Source organism: Miscanthus floridulus, chromosome 5 (assembly GCF_019320115.1).
Source record: "Miscanthus floridulus cultivar M001 chromosome 5, ASM1932011v1, whole genome shotgun sequence".
Lineage (NCBI taxonomy): Eukaryota > Viridiplantae > Streptophyta > Magnoliopsida > Poales > Poaceae > Miscanthus > Miscanthus floridulus.
The window spans coordinates 35,509,222-35,525,069 of NC_089584.1; the positions used below are offsets into that span (position 1 = coordinate 35,509,222).

The 15,848-nt window shown below is 43.7% G+C and overlaps 1 pseudogene; it reads left to right on the top strand.

Annotated features, from left to right (window-relative positions):
• LOC136449824 (inorganic pyrophosphatase TTM2-like) overlaps positions 1–15,386 on the top strand; it is a 39,868-nt pseudogene extending 24,482 nt beyond the window's left edge.
• Positions 15,387–15,848: the final 462 nt, after the last annotated feature.

Sequence of the window (15,848 nt, forward strand, 5' to 3'; positions counted from 1 at the left end):
AGAAGCATCTGGAAGCCGTGATGAAAGATTGTGATGGCTGGAAGGCACGATGCCAAGAGATCACCGAGGATTGGGACACATGGAAAAACTGGTGCCAAGATGTGGCAATGGGCATTTTGCCGGTCCTCAACCTTATCGACCCAGCGCTTACAGAGGAAGTGCCAAGGACACCACAGCTCGGACTGGTCGATAGATGCCGAAAGGCATGGGGATGGTTCCAAGAGTTTGTGAAGGAGGCAGGTGAGTACACAGGCGCACATGTGCTAAGCATGGTACGTGCTCACTACCCCTTGATCGATCTCAAGCGCCTGGAGGCTGGATACCGGAAGGAGGTAGATCCAGACAAGGCCAAAGGGTCTCGTACGACCCAGCTGGACTTATCGGCAAAAATAATTGGCGACATTAACCTGTGTGGAGGCAGGACAGCACCTGTACAGGGTACGCCATCAACAAGTCAGCTAGAAACGCCATCAGTTTTGAGCCAACCGGTGAAGCCTGCGGTCTCGACTAGCCAGGCATCGGCGGGGCCATCTTCTTCGGCTCGACCACTACAAGAGTCCCCAGGACTTGAGCACGATGTTAGGCCCAGCGAGCAGCAGGTGCCGCGTAACCCGACCAGCCAATAGTATAGGCTATAGCTGTAGAAGATGTAGTTGTGTTATTGTAAACTTAGACCTTTTCAGGCAAGCTTGTAATAACGTAACTCTATATCATCATAAGCTTGTTTGTTTTGTGGAAAACATATTTAAGCTTGAATCTCGCGTTGGTGTAACTAAGTGAGAACATGTTAGCGTTCTGTTTAGTTGTACCAGTTTAGTCGACATGTCATCCTGACAGGTTTGTATGGCCCTGGTTTGCCATGTGGTCGAAGTGTGAGGAGCGTAGCCTATGCACACGTAGACACAGACAAATCAAACCAGAGGGGACCTGCCGATCACTTGTAGCGTAGAGAGCAGATCCCATGCATGCATTGGGAGGAACCGGAGACAGGGCCTGCTTCGAAAACTCAGGAAGGAATGGTGGTCGGTTTTGACTGGTTAAGTTAGAATAACTATAGACTTCGAAGTGACACATTAGAGTGGTTGGAGAAATCATAGTAGCTTTATTGAATTAAATCGAAAGTACAAGAGGAGTACATATCTTAGCAGTTAAGCATAAAAACGCCTAAGCTTGTCGATGTGCCATGAATTGGGTACGTCTGTACCATCTAGGTGAGCTAACCTATAAGACGTAGGTCACGTAACTTCCTTGATCATGAAGGGCCCTTCCCATGGAGTTGTGAGTTTGTGGACACCAGCCTGATTCGTCTTCCACTTCAGGACCAGGTCCCCGACCACAAAGAACCGCTCCTTAACATTCTTGTTGTAGTACCTGCGCAAAACAACAAGGTATTTGGCTGTACGTACGCAAGAATCGAGCCGCTTCTCTTCTGCACTATTCACTTCTAGCTCCCACGCTTCATTGGTCTTGTCTTCGTCGAAGTTCTCTACCCGTGCTGATCTGAAGGCTATATCAGCTGGGAGCACTGCCTCAGCGCCATAAACCATAAAGTATGGTGATACACCGGTATTGCGACTGGGCTGGGTTCTGAGGCCCCAGACCACGGCTAGTAACTCTTTGAGCCATCTTCCGGGAGCCTTGTCATTTTCTCTGTACATCCTCTTCTTCAATGCGTCCAAGATCATACCGTTTGCCCGCTCGACCTGTCCATTAGCTCTGGGATATGCCACCGAGATATATTTTACTACTATGCTTCTTTTATCGTAGAAGTCCCAAAAAGCATTCCCGATGAACTGAGTACCCAGATCAGTGATGATGCTGTTGGGTATGCCGAAGCGATGGATGACCTGGTCGATGAACGTGACAGCCTTTTTCGAAGATGCTTGTACCAGAGGCATGTACTCTATCCACTTAGAAAATTTGTCAATTAGCACAAAGACACATGTGAATTTCCCAGGAGCCGGTTTGAAGGGCCCGATCATATCTAGTCCCAGCATGCGAAGGGCTAAGAGGCTAGTATTGTCTGGATCTCGTGTGCTAGTACATGGATTCTCTTGGTGAAGAACTGATAACCCTCACAATGGCGGACTAGCTTCTCTGCATTGGATACAGCTGATGACCAATAGAACCCTACTCAGAAAGCCTTGCCAACCAATGTTCTTGAGGGCGCGTGGTTGCCGCAGGAGCCAGAGTGGATTTAGTCCAGGAGACGTTTGCCATCCTCCTAGGTTATACACTTCATCAAGATTTCCTCCTTTGCGTTCTTGCGCCATAATTTGCCATCGACGAGCAGGTATTGCTTACTGCAACGCATCAGGCGTTCATTTTCTGTCCGATCAGTGTAACCACTGCCATCTGTCAGGTACTTGATAAAAGGTACTCTCTAGTCGGGCTCATTGGTGGTTGGAGGTGGCTCGGTGGTGCTTGACGCCGGAACCGTAGCCACCAATAGCTGGTCTGGAAGCTTGTCGACTGTGGGGTCTTCCTCTTTGATGGAAGGTGTGAGCAGGTCTTGAACGAATATGCCATGTGGGACTTTGGCTCAGGATGATCCTAACTTTGACAGCACATCTACTGCTTGATTTTTGTCTCGGACCACGTGTGTGTACTCGATGCCGTAGAACTTGTCTTCTAGCTTTCTGATCGATTTACAGTATGCATCCATCTTTTCACTAGTCGTGTCCCAGTCCTTGTTGAGTTGGTTGATGACCAGAGCCGAGTCTCCGTAAACATAGAGACGTTTGACACCGAGCTCGACCGCAATGCGCAAACCATGTAGGCATGCTTTGTACTCGGTGGCATTATTTGATGCTAGGAAATAAATCCTGAGGACGTACCAGAGCTGCTCCTTGGATGGTGACACGAAAAGGACTCCTGCTCCTACACCGTTGATGTTGAGAGAGCCGTCGAAGTACATCTTCCAATACTCATCGAGCCCCTGAGAGGCAGGTGTGCTTAAGTCTGTCCACTCGACGATGAAATCGACGAGTGCCTGAGACTTGATTGTAGTATGACTTGCAAATTCCAAGGAGAAAGGGCATAGCTCCATTGCCCATTTGACGATGTGCCTATTCGCATCCTTGTTGCGAATGATGTCTCCCAGAGGGTACTCAGTCATGACCACCACACGATATCCGTCGAAGTAATGTTTCAACTTTCGGGATGTTATTAGTATGGCGTAGATCAGTTTCTAAATCTATGGGTACCTGGTCTTGGATTCATCAAGTACCTCACTGATGAAATAGATTGGTCGTTGTACCTTGTAGGCATGGCCAGGCTCATCGCGCTCGACCACCATGGCAGTGGAGACCACCCGATTAGTTGCTGCAATGTAAAGTAGGAGAGTTTCATCTTCTCTAGGAGCAGTGAGGACCGAAGATGATGTAAGGTATTGTTTCAGCTGTGTGAAGGCAGCGTCTGCTTCCTCTGACCACTCAAAACTCTCGGATGCTTTGAGCAGCTTGAAAACGATAGTCCTTTCTCTCCTAATCTTGATATGAAATGACTGAGGGCAGCCATGCATCTAGTAAGCTTCTAGACATCCTTCACCTTTTTGGGCGACTTCATGTCTAAGATAGCTTTGACTTTCTCTGGGTTAGGGCGTATGCCGCCATGACTGACGACGTTGCCAAGCAATATACTAGAAGGAACACCAAAGATGCACTTCTTTGGGTTTAACTTCCATTGGAATGTATTAAGGGCTACAAAGGTGTGTGCTAGGTCATCAACAAGGGTATGTGGTTCCTTGGTCTTGACAACTACACCATCGACATAAGCCTAGACGAGGTCATCTTTTATCTCGTCTTTGAGGCAGGCCTATATGGCGCGCTGATAGGTAGCCCCAGCGTTCTTGAGCCCGAATGACATGGTCGTGTAGCAGTAGGCACCGAAAGGCGTGATAAAAGATGTCTTGATCTGGTCATCCTTTTTGAGAGCGATCTGGTGATAACCAGAGTAGCAATCGAGAAAGAAAAGTAGCTCGCAACCAGTGGTTGAATCTATGACCTCGTCTATGTGAGGTAAGCCGAAGGGGTCCTTAGGGTAGTGTTTGTTGAGATCAGTGTAATCAACGCACATTCTCCATTCATTGTTCTTTTTGCGTACAAGAACCAGGTTGGCTAACCACTCTGGATGATACACTTCTTTGATAAATCCGGCTGCCAAAAACCGTGTAACTTCTACCCTAATCGCCTCCTTCTTGTCGCGAGCAAACTGTCGTAGCTTCTGCTTGATAGGTTTGGCCTTGCCATTGACATTCAAGGAGTGCTCAATCAAGTTCCGAGGTACACCGGGCATGTCAGCAGGTTTTCATGCGAACACATCCATGTTGCTCCTTAAGAACCTGACAAGTGCATCTTCCTATTTGGGATCTAGGTTGGCCCCGATAAGGGCCGTTTTGCTAGGATCACCGTCGACTAGCTGGATCACCTTATGCTCCTTGGACTTGATGTTCTTGCGTGGAGCCTCGAGCTCTGGGATCTGCAGGTGGTCGGCTGAGGTCTTCTTGGCATCCAGGATGGTCTCAGCCATGCGAATAGAGAGGTTGTGAGCCTCTGCTATTTTGAAGCTGTCATCCTCATAGGTATAAGCTACGTATATGTTGCCCTTGAGAGTTAGAACTCCTTTCTCGATAGGCATCTTGAGCACCAAATACCTGTAATGAGGTATGACCATGAACTTGGTGAGCGATGGTCGACCAAGGATAGCATGGTAGGTGCCGTCAAAGTCAGGGACCACGAAGTTAACATAGTCAGTGCGGAAGTGGTCAGGGGTCCCAAACTACACAGGTAGCATGATCTGCTCGAGAGGTGTAGAGCTTTGTCCAAGGAGAACACCCCAGAACTATGCCTCGTATGGCTTGAGATCCACCTGGGTTATCTTCAGGGCTGGTAGACTATTCTTGAACAGTATATCGATGGAGCTGCCGCCGTCAATCAGCACTCTATCGAACTGAACCTTGTTGATACAAGGATCGAGGACCAGGGGAAAATGTCCTGGTTCAGGTATTGTGGCCCATTGGTCCTTTTGCTAAAGAAGATCTCGCGGTGAGACCAAGGAGGAAGCCGCGGATCGGTGATGAGGTTGTCAGTGTTGGCCACATTCAAGCAAGCACGGGCGAGCAGCTTGCATTCTCGTTTGGTCTCGATGGACACTTTGCCTCCAATGATGGTGTGCACATGATCGGTTGGCTTGACGTACTTGTGACGGGGATCTGCGTCTTCATCGTCGTCGTCCTTGTTGCGTTGTTCCCCTATGTCGTTAGGCTTGTCGGATGTATCCGGAGCCTGTTGACGCGTGTAGATAGACTTGAGAATGCAGCAATTCTCCATGGTATGGTTTGACTTGGGATGGAGCTGGCAGGACCCTTTCAATGCTTTGGCATAGTCTTCTTCGTAGTTACGACGTCCGCCACCTTTTTTAACGGTGTTGACCTCACCGTCATCTTCCTAAGCACGCTTGCCCCTGTAATCGTCATGGCGGTTACGCCACTGATTACGTTGGACGCGGTGGTCACAGGAGTCGTTGCGCTGGTTGTGGTGGTCAAAATTGTTGTTCCAACCATGGTTGCCGCGGTAGTCATCGTGGTGTGGGGGGTGGTCAGAGCGTAGAACCCTTGCTGCTTCTTCGATAATTATCTTTTTGCATCGTCGGTGTCCGCATATTTCTTAGCAGTGGCCAGGAGCGTTGTGACTGATTCAGGTCTCTTGTGGAGGAGCTTGTCCCTTAGGGCGTCGTGGAAGTGGAGGCCAGTGATGAAAGCCTCGATTGCCTCGTTGTCGGAGATTGACGGGACCTTGATGCGCATCTTCGAGAAATGCCGAACGTACTCGCGCAGTGGCTCATCTTTCCAATCTCGAATCCGCTGCAGATCATATTTGTTGTTGGGTTGCTCGCAAGTAGCAATGAAGTTGTCGATGAAGGCTTGCTTGAGCTCTTGCCAAGAATCAAAGTAGTTCACCGGCAAGCTGACCAGCCATTGGTGACCTACATGGCCAACATCGACTGAAAAGTAGTTAGACATGACGTGCTCGTCAGCCATGGCTGATCTGCACGAAGTTTCATAGAGCATGACCCATAATTCAGGGTTCTCCTTGCCATCGTACTTCTGAAGTTTTTCAATCTTGAAGTTCTTGGGCCATATGACTTGGCGAAGGTGCGGAGTAAACTGCTTCAAACCCAGAGGGCCGTGGGCAGTATCATATTCCATACGGCGATAGCTTTCGTGGGATGCATGATCGTTGGCTCTTTGGTTGATGCGATCGCGCAGATCGCGTCCTCCGAGGTAATGGCAGAGATCGTTATTGCCATCATGGCGATCTCGGTTGCCATCCTGATTAACCCTGCGACCGTGGTTATCACGGCGATTATCGTGGTTGTCTCAGCGGTTGTCGTCCCGAATGTCACGGTGGCTGTCCTCCCGACGGCGGTTGTCGTCCCGACCACCATCATGGCCATCGTTTCTGCCTTGACGGTTGTCTGATGGGTCGTTGTTGCGCGAGCCACGTTGGTTGGGTGGTTGTGAGCGACTTGAGTACTGGCGGCTGTGGCTTGATTCGACTGAGACGGATGGAGCCCGGGCTTGATTTACAATCTCTGCGGTCTGGGCCATAACAGCTGTCAGGTAAGCTTGTATGTCATCATGAACTGCCTGAGTTTCTGGGGTGTTGGGTAGTTGTTGCATTATTGCCATAGCAACAGCTACGTTGATGCTTGGAATCCTAAAGACTTGCTTGTCCCCCACCCTGTCAAAAGCATTATTAAGGTCGCGTGGCTGGACCCTTATGCGTCGGGCTTCCTCTTCTGCCTCGGCTTCAATTTGTCGGTGATTAAACCGGTCAATATTGCGTGCTTCGTGTGCTAGCCTTTCTTGTTCTGGTTCGCCGACCACCGATGGTTCGTCATTACTGACGACATTGATCAAGTCTCCTCGCCTTGGTGGGAAGGACGGGAATTGTGGGATTCTCAGGGCATGGTCTAGGGTATCCAGATCGTATTCAATGCCTTCATCGTCATGATGCTAGAGCTCGGTGTGAACAAAGGCATTAGATGCGATGCCAAACGAGGAGCTTGAGCCACCCTCTTGAACTGTGTGGACCGATCCTTCTTGATAATCCTCAATTCGAACCATGTTGACGAAGTTGCGCAGGCCGTAGGGCCAGACCTGGTGGTTTTCCATCGAGGCTTCATACTCGGAGAGCCGGAGACCCGTCACAGGGGCTGGCCGGTGATGGCGGAGCGCCCTTCAGGAGTATATGTGACCACAAGATCCATACCGAGTCGTGCAGGACGACTGGCCCGAGCTGGTCGGGTAGATCTGTTGTGGGTCATAGTTACCTGCTCATTAGGTTGACTTTGAATCAAACTTACCAGAGCTAGGGTTTCGGCAAGTTTGGTGTCGACCCAGCCGATAGAGTCGAGCAAGTCGGTGTTGTCGATCTACCTCCTTTTGTAGCGAGGAAGCGGACGACGGGTTATCAGCGTGGCTGAAGATGATGCTGGCGTGGTCAGAGCCAAATCTACCATGGTCGGAGCCAAATCCACCATGGTCGGGGCCAGATCCTCCGTGGTCGGAGCCGTAGCCGATGCAGGTGAAGTAGTGGTCGGTGCAGATTGAACCCACACCTCCTCTAGGGTCATGGCGATGAAGTCGTCGAAGCCGGTGGTCTAGGTGATCTGGCTGATGGTGAACGTGAGGCCATTTGGCGTAGCCATGGAACCGGGGATGATGACCATTTTGTTCGCCTGGAGAGTAGTACGCATACCCCCTACCTAGCGCGCCACTGTCGACAAAATATGGTCGGCAGTCTACCTAGGGGTATGCCCAAGGTAGTAGATTATCGATAGATAGATGCGCAAGCAACAAACAAGATGATAACGCAAGACAGACACAAGGTTTTATCTAGGTTCGGCCACTGTAAAGGCGTAATACCTACGTCCTGCGTCTGATTGTATTGTTGTATGTCAATGAGAGATGTTTTTTAGAGGGGTCCCCTGCCCACCTTATATAGTCCGGGGGGCAGGGTTACAGATCTGGAAACTAATCCTAGCCAGTTACAATTGCCATAGGTGGCCGAATAAGGATTCCTATTCTAACCGACTAGGATCTTGCTTGATCTCCAAATCTGTCTTGATTCATTACGCGGGATTCCGAACAGGTTGGCTAGGCCACGCGTCGTCTTCTAGTGGACCGGACCCCCTGATCCGGGCCGGCCCAAGCCTAGCCATAAGGGTATAGGGGTTAATACCCCCACAGTGTAGTTCCTATGTATAAGAAAAATGAGAAATTGAGAGGCTGTATTGATTTCAGAGATTTGAACAAGGCTGCACCGATGGATGGTTATCCGATGCCAATAGCCGATATGTTGGTAGATGCAGCAGCCAGGCATAAGGTAATTAGTTTTATGGATGGTAATGCAAGTTATAATCAAAATTTTATGGCTAAAGAAGACAACAAAAATGGCCTTTTGGTGCCCCGACGCAATCGGCTTATTTGAATGGGTTGTGATGACTTTTGAATTGAAGAATGCTGGTGCAACTTATCAGAGGACAATAAATTATATTTTCATAAGTTGATCGGTAGGATTATTGAAATCTATATTGATGATGTGGTGGTGAAATCCAAATGGTACAAAGAAAATCTGGCTGATCTACGGGAGACTTTGGAGTGCATAAGAAAACATTGTATAAAGATGAATCCTAATAAGTGCGTCTTTAGAGTGTCAGCTGGACAATTTTTGGGTTTTATGGTCCATGAGAGAGGAATTGAGATTGTTCAGAAAAATATGAAAGCAATTGATGAGACAATACCTCCAACTAATAAAATAGAATTACAATCTTTGCTAGGTAAGATTAATTTTATCAGAAGACTTATTTCAAATATGTCAGAAAGGGTTCTGTCATTTTCTCCTTTGTTGAAGTTGAAAAATGATCAAGAATTTAAATGGGGTGACATACAACAAAAAGCGTTTGAGGGGAGAAAAGAGTATATGAAATCTCCACCTGTGCTGGTTCCTCCTCAGCAAGGTAAGCCTTTTAAGTTGTACGTGTCGGCTGATAGCCAAATAATTGGATCGGCCTTAATGCAAGAGTTTGAAGGAAAGGAATGTGTTGTTTTCTATTTAAGCAGAAGACTTTTATATCCAGAAACAAGGTATTCTTCTATTGAAAAGTTATGCTTATACTTATATTTCTCCTACACTAAATTATGACATTATTTATTATCGGCTAAGTGTACAATTATGTCTAAAGTCGATGTGATCAAACACATGTTGTCAATATCGATATTAAATGGGAGAATGGGAAAGTGGATTCTTACATTATCAGAATTTGACTTGAGGTATGAATCGGCTAAGGCAGTCAAAGGACAAGTAATGGCCGATTTTATTACTCAACAACATAAACCAAGCATCGGCTATGTGGAACCTATGCCTTAGACATTGTTCTTTGATGGATCATCGTGCAAGCAAGGTGGTGGCATTAGTATTATTATTATTTTGCCTTGGGGGGGGGCAAGTTTTGAGTCTGCCTTTCAAACCAAACTAGTGACACCAATAATCAAGCAGAATATGAAGCTATTATTAAAGGACTTCAACTTCTTCAGGAAGTAAAGGCCGAATCAATTGAGATATTTAGAGATTTATAACTAGTTATTAATCAGTTGATCGGCCTGTATGAATGTAAAGACGATATTTTGAAGGGATACTATGATGAATGTCGAAAGTTATTGGAGGAGTTTCCCCTTACTTCTCTTCAGCATGTTCCAAGAGCACAGAATCAAGAGGCCAATCGGTTAGCTCAGAATGCGTCGGGCTATCGAGTGTTCCAAGAAATCTTAAGTAGTGAGACCTTGGCTTATGATTGGAGAGTTGAAATAGCTGATTATCTCAAGAATCCATCACAAAAGGTTACCAGAAAATTGAGATATAAATCGACTAAGTATGTTTTGTTAGATGATCAGTTGTATTATAAAACAGTCGATGTAGTCTTGCTTAAATGTTTAAATCAAGAAGAAGCAAGAGTATTGATGGGGAAGTACATGAAGGAATATGCGGAGCTTATCAATCGACTTATAAAATGAAATGGGTTATTCGTAGGTCTGGATATTTCTAGCCAACAATATTAGAAAATTGTTTTGAATATTACAAGGGGTGTTAGGATTGTCAGCGTTTTGGTAATTTTAGAAATCGCCTGCATCGGCTATGAACCCAATAATTAAGCCATGGCCGTTTCAAGGCTGGGGAATTGATTTAATTGGCCAAAATTTTCCACCTTCAAGTAGAGGGCACAAGTTTATATTGGTAGCAACAGTTTATTTTACCAAGTGGGTTGAGGCGATTCATTTAAAAATAGTAACTTCAAAGAATATGGTTGATTTTATCAGGGAGCATATTGTTTATTGTTTTGGGATTACTCAAACCATTAGTACTGATCAAGGGACAATGTTCACATCAGAAGAATTCAGAGATTTTGCTGCCAGTATAGGAATTAAATTACTAAATTCTTCTACTTATTATGTTCAAGCTAATGGCTAGGCACAGGCATCCAATCAAATTTTGATTAAGTTGATTAAGAAGAAAATAGAAGAGCTACCAAGGAAGTGGTACGTGACACTTAATGAAGCATTGTGGGCATATAGAATGGCTTGCCATGGATCGATTAAATCATCACCTTATGAGTTAGTATATGGGCATAATACAGTTCTTCCTTAGGAGATTCAGACTAGATAAAGACGTGTTGCATTGCAAAATGATTTGACAGCCGAAGTCTATAAAAACCTTATGATGGATGATTTGGAGGACTTAAGTTGTCATCGGCTACGCGCTCTTGAAAATATTGAGGCTAATAAATTAAGGGTTACAAGGCATTATAATAAAAAGGTCAAGAACAAATAGGTTTGTGAAGGAGTGTTAGTTTGGAAAGTAAGAATGTCGATTGGGTCTAAAGACAACAGGTTTGGCAAATGGTCACCTAATTGGGAAGGTTCTTATCGGATTCAACGTTGTGCACCTGGCAATGCTTATATTTTGGAAATGCTAGAAGGGGAAGAGGAGTTTGATAGAGCAATCAATGAAAATTTTCTAAAGAAATATTATCCTAGCGTTTGGATTAATACTTGATAGCCGATTTGTTTAGTCATCGGCTCTAATAGCCGGTGCATGGAGGGTATCGCCTTTAGTTCAAAAAAAAAGAAAATAAACCGAAGGGGGAGCAAAAACATACACAAGGACAATCATGATTTATATTATGATAGTTTTAGAGATGAATTTATAAGGAAAAGGCAAAAACTTTATTCGTTCATCATTTGCTCCTAGTACAAACTAATCGAACACCTTGTTAACAATATCTTGGCTGGTATTTATAGCCACAAAGGTGAGATGGTAGATATCTTAGAATGTGTGAAAGCAACCCCAATTAATGAAAGGGGAAGCGTCATTTCACTAATACCGAGGGGAACGTGATGTTGATGACTGAGAAGGAATTCGAAGGGTTTTACAATAAGGGCTGTTTTTAGATTCAGTTAAGTCAGAATCAGGAATCGGCTAATTTAAATCGGATATTCTAGCCGAACCAAGAAGTATAGTAGACCAACAGAAAGAGTATGGTTATCATCAGGTTTACACATAATATATACTACAGATGCTAGAACATAAATTACAAGTTAAGAGCATCTTGAATTGCTCTTAGTGCTTTCAGCCGAATAGCATCAACTTCTGTAATTTGTTGTATGTCTTCTTCGGCTGATTTGGGAATGCTCTCAAGACTGATGTAAATAGCTTTGCCTTTCTTAATCTTGGTCAGCATCTCTTGTTTTTTCTGTTTGATGGCCTTGGGGATCTGAGTCAAGTTAAACTCATGACGGTCAATGGCGGCTTTCACACTTTCTAGCTCCTGTTCAAGCTCAGCATGCCTAATTCTTAGCTATGTCAGTTCTGGTTCAATTTTGAAAGAAGAATTCTTCAGATTGTCGATCAGTTGTGCTAATTCTTTGGCTTTCTATTTGTTAGAGTTCTTCTTAGCCATCAAAGCTTCACGGTCAGTCAAGTTTCTTTGATCCTTTTTTCACCTTGGGAGCTTGATCTTCGATGTTGGACCGAGGTATCAAGGCTTCAGCAAGATTTGGGGGCAGATCATTCTTAATGGTTAAGAAGATTCTTCTCATTGGATCTACATCCTGGACCAAAATCGGCTATGTTCCTCTCGAGCATTGGCAGCTTGTCTTTTAGCCGATTTTTAGTCTCGTCTGATAAGATTTCTTGAGAAGAAATGGTTGATGAGCTTATCTTACTTTCATCTATATATTCCTCAAAGTTGAAAGAATAGCTCAAAGCTGGAGAGTTAAGTGCCTATATGTGAACAAAAGAAGTCTTATTAGAAATAGCAAATGAGTTGACATTGAGATGGATGGTGAGAGGGAGACATTACCTTTTCTGAAAGAGATCCTGGCTGAGGAGAAGGAATAGCCGATGATGTGTCAACATCCTTTCAACATCCGATTGAATTGGCTCTGGGCTTTCGATGCTAGTGTCTGCAGGCATCAAGAAGCTTTTCAGTTTATAGTTGCTATAGAAGGATAAATGAGCATATGAATTTCTTACCATCGATTGTTTGCTGATCTGGAGAATCGGTAGTTTGAGTATCAGTGTTAATAGGGTCCTCTTCAACTGGTGAGTTGTTAGAGTTTTGCTTTTGTGGAGACGTTTTCCTAGGTGGTGTCTGATAAAAGAAAACGATTAGAGAAGAGTGAGGACTGCATAAGATTGAAGGCTTGATGAGATACCTTGGTAGTATCAGGTGGTGAAGTAGAGAGGTTCTCATCTTCCGTCGTCTAGGATTTGTTAGGGACATTAGTTGCTTCAATTGTAATCGGCTCCTTAGAGGATTAGCAGATAAGAGATTAGTAGATGCTGATCTGGGACATCAGTTGCAATACGGTGAGCAGATAAATAGAAATTTTAGAATAAAATTATTTTTATCCTAAAATTAGGGGGAATGTGTTTACATCAAAATTTGGGAAGAATGCGAAAACTGAAAGCTTCTAGGATTGTGTCATCAAGGAATCGATTAGATGTGAATTGGTATCAGCTGATTTAGATGCGATGTTAGAATCAGCTATTTTATAGATGACGTTAGTAGGTGGTGTCAGTGGGCTTTGCTTGAATGGTGCTAGGAAGATGTGTTGGACTCTACAAATAAGGAAAATTAGGGTCCAAGTTATTATTAAGTTAGGAAGTTTTCTTTTATTCCAAGAATTATAATGAGTCGTATTTGAGTAGGAGTACCGTAGATTTCGACAAGATCTTCAGCAAACAGGGCTGCATCGACTGATCGACCTCCAGCTTGCTTATGATTACCGTCATGACTTGTATTGTGCTTATAAAGCTGCATTAGCTGATTGATCTTTTATGAGCTATAATATAAGTTAGTTATCGATCCATATCATTGTTTGTAAGGCTGCATCAACTAATTAATCTCTTACGAATCATAATATAGATCAAAGTTATCAATTTTGTGTTAAATAACTTGTTTAATACAATATCACCAGTTATCGAATCTGCTAAGATTAGTAAGATTTTTCTTGCTGTTTTTTATTGATTCACCAGTTATCGATCTTGTTATAATTAATGTTTTATTAATTATAATAAAATCACCCGATTGAGATAGAGATAGATCGGCATCATATCATCTTAATTGATCATTCTTTGATCTGGTCACGCTTTAAACCTTATAATTGATAGCTTAATTCTGCTAGATCGGCTGTTTTATCCCTAAACCAATCAAACATAGTATGCATCCAAAGACATGTTTCAATCTTGAATAAACTCACTAGTTAATGAGATCTAATCTAATGACACTACTATAGCTGCATCGATCCGGTCGAACTTCACTAGTAAGACTTTAGATTAGAAATTGTCGATTAGTGGTCTTGTTCATGATCAAGATATATACTCTGTTTGTTTGCTATGACTGTATCGGCTATTTTAGTCGATTTGCCTATACTCTCACACATATAACATGTTTTCATGAATCTGTTAACATATAGATGGTTTTATAGTTTCTTTGGCTTTAGTTTGTTATCATTATTATAGCTGCATCTATCCGATCGAACCTCATTACTGATGATAATAGACTAGATTCAAACTGTTTGTAGATTCATTTATATTAGACAGTCGATTTGTTCGCATGTTATACTCTTTTCATGAAACTTATCGGCTCGACACTTTATATCGATCATGTTCTATTTAGCCGATGATGCTTTCTTATATCGCTTCTTATGGATATGCCAGATATCGACTATTTAGTCGATAGCCTTATTGAATCGGCTATCGAGCCGTATATTTGGAACTGTCTGATGTGACACTGACATGTTCCACCTTAAATTACGGATAAGATTTTCTCTCCTTGTCAATTGCAGATCAAATTGACTGGCACGTCGTTGGATTTTTAGAATCGGCTGGTTCTATGTTGAAGCCAAGCAGATCTCTGGTCTGGTTCCACTCAGATCATCTGGCTTGCTGTGTGTTGATCACATCGTCATATTTTTGTGTCAACACTATCTTAATGTAACACATTCTTTTGTACATATCTTGACTTGACATTTCAAGTTTGGTGTTTTGTTTCCTATGCAGGTTATGAACATATCAAGAGGTCAGCGATAGGCTATACATCAGCTCGACAATCTGACCAACCTACTTCATGAGCATTTGGTCTTAACACGCCAAGCAAATACCGCCAGCAAGAACCGGGTACTGGATATTGACACGGTCATCTGTCCACTTATTTGCCTGACTGTTGCCAGTATTGGGTACTTCATGTTTGAAGGTCTCAACCGGGGCTGACCAAAGTGAGTCGGCTCAAACATGTGCTTGAGGCTCACCATCTAGTCTTGTTTTGGCGGAACTGGAGGAAGCTAATTGTCACAATTGATCTGCAATATCCCAGAGTCCAGATTTCATACTGATGTTCTCTCTTCTACAAGCTAAAAGGAAGACAGTTCTCAAACTTTTTACATCAGGAAGACCATATCTATCAGCTTACAAAGTACTAATAATCATCCTGTTCATTTGGCTTATAAGCCGTACTTTTTTAGCCAACGAACATTATTTTTCTCTCACAATAAATCAGCCAACAGTACTTTCAGCCATGGCTTATCAGCCAAGTGAACAGGGCTAATACAGATAAACTCATATACCAGCACAAGCAACAAGGCCTTTGTTTTTTAGGGAATTACTTCCAAAAGCAGAAAATGGTGTACCAGGAGCATATACTTATTGTGTAACGGGTACTGGCAGTCCCCAATACCAATAAATTTTGGAGATGATAGTAAATAATATGTCTGGAGAAATTATGAGAGATCGACAAGTTTTACAGAATGCCACTGTTTGTCTCATGATTTTTGAGTGTAAACATTATTGTCCTGTTTGCAATGCCGTCTTTATTTATTCTCTTTGAAATGCACCACACAAGCACCCATTCATGTTGTGCGAAATCGATCACCCGAAGCCTAACTTAACCTACTTGGCTATTTGGTATTCGGATCTGATCTAATTACAAGTGTAGACATGCCTACTAACTTGCATTCTTTTTGCAAAAATTAATTGTGTGTGTACAGGTGTACAGTACACCCTTGTCCTTTGCTGGGTCCGCATTTGTTCTTCAATTAGAGCTCAATTAAAGATTCTGCGCTGAATAGCCGACCGTTCTCCCTGCATTATAGAATTTGCGCTAAAAGTAAACATCAATAACAAGTTACATGGAAGTATGGTACAAAAGTTGGAGAAAGGAAAATAGTGAAAGCAATAGTGACAAGGGGCTCTGAAGCACAAATTAAAGTACAGTATAATTGGATT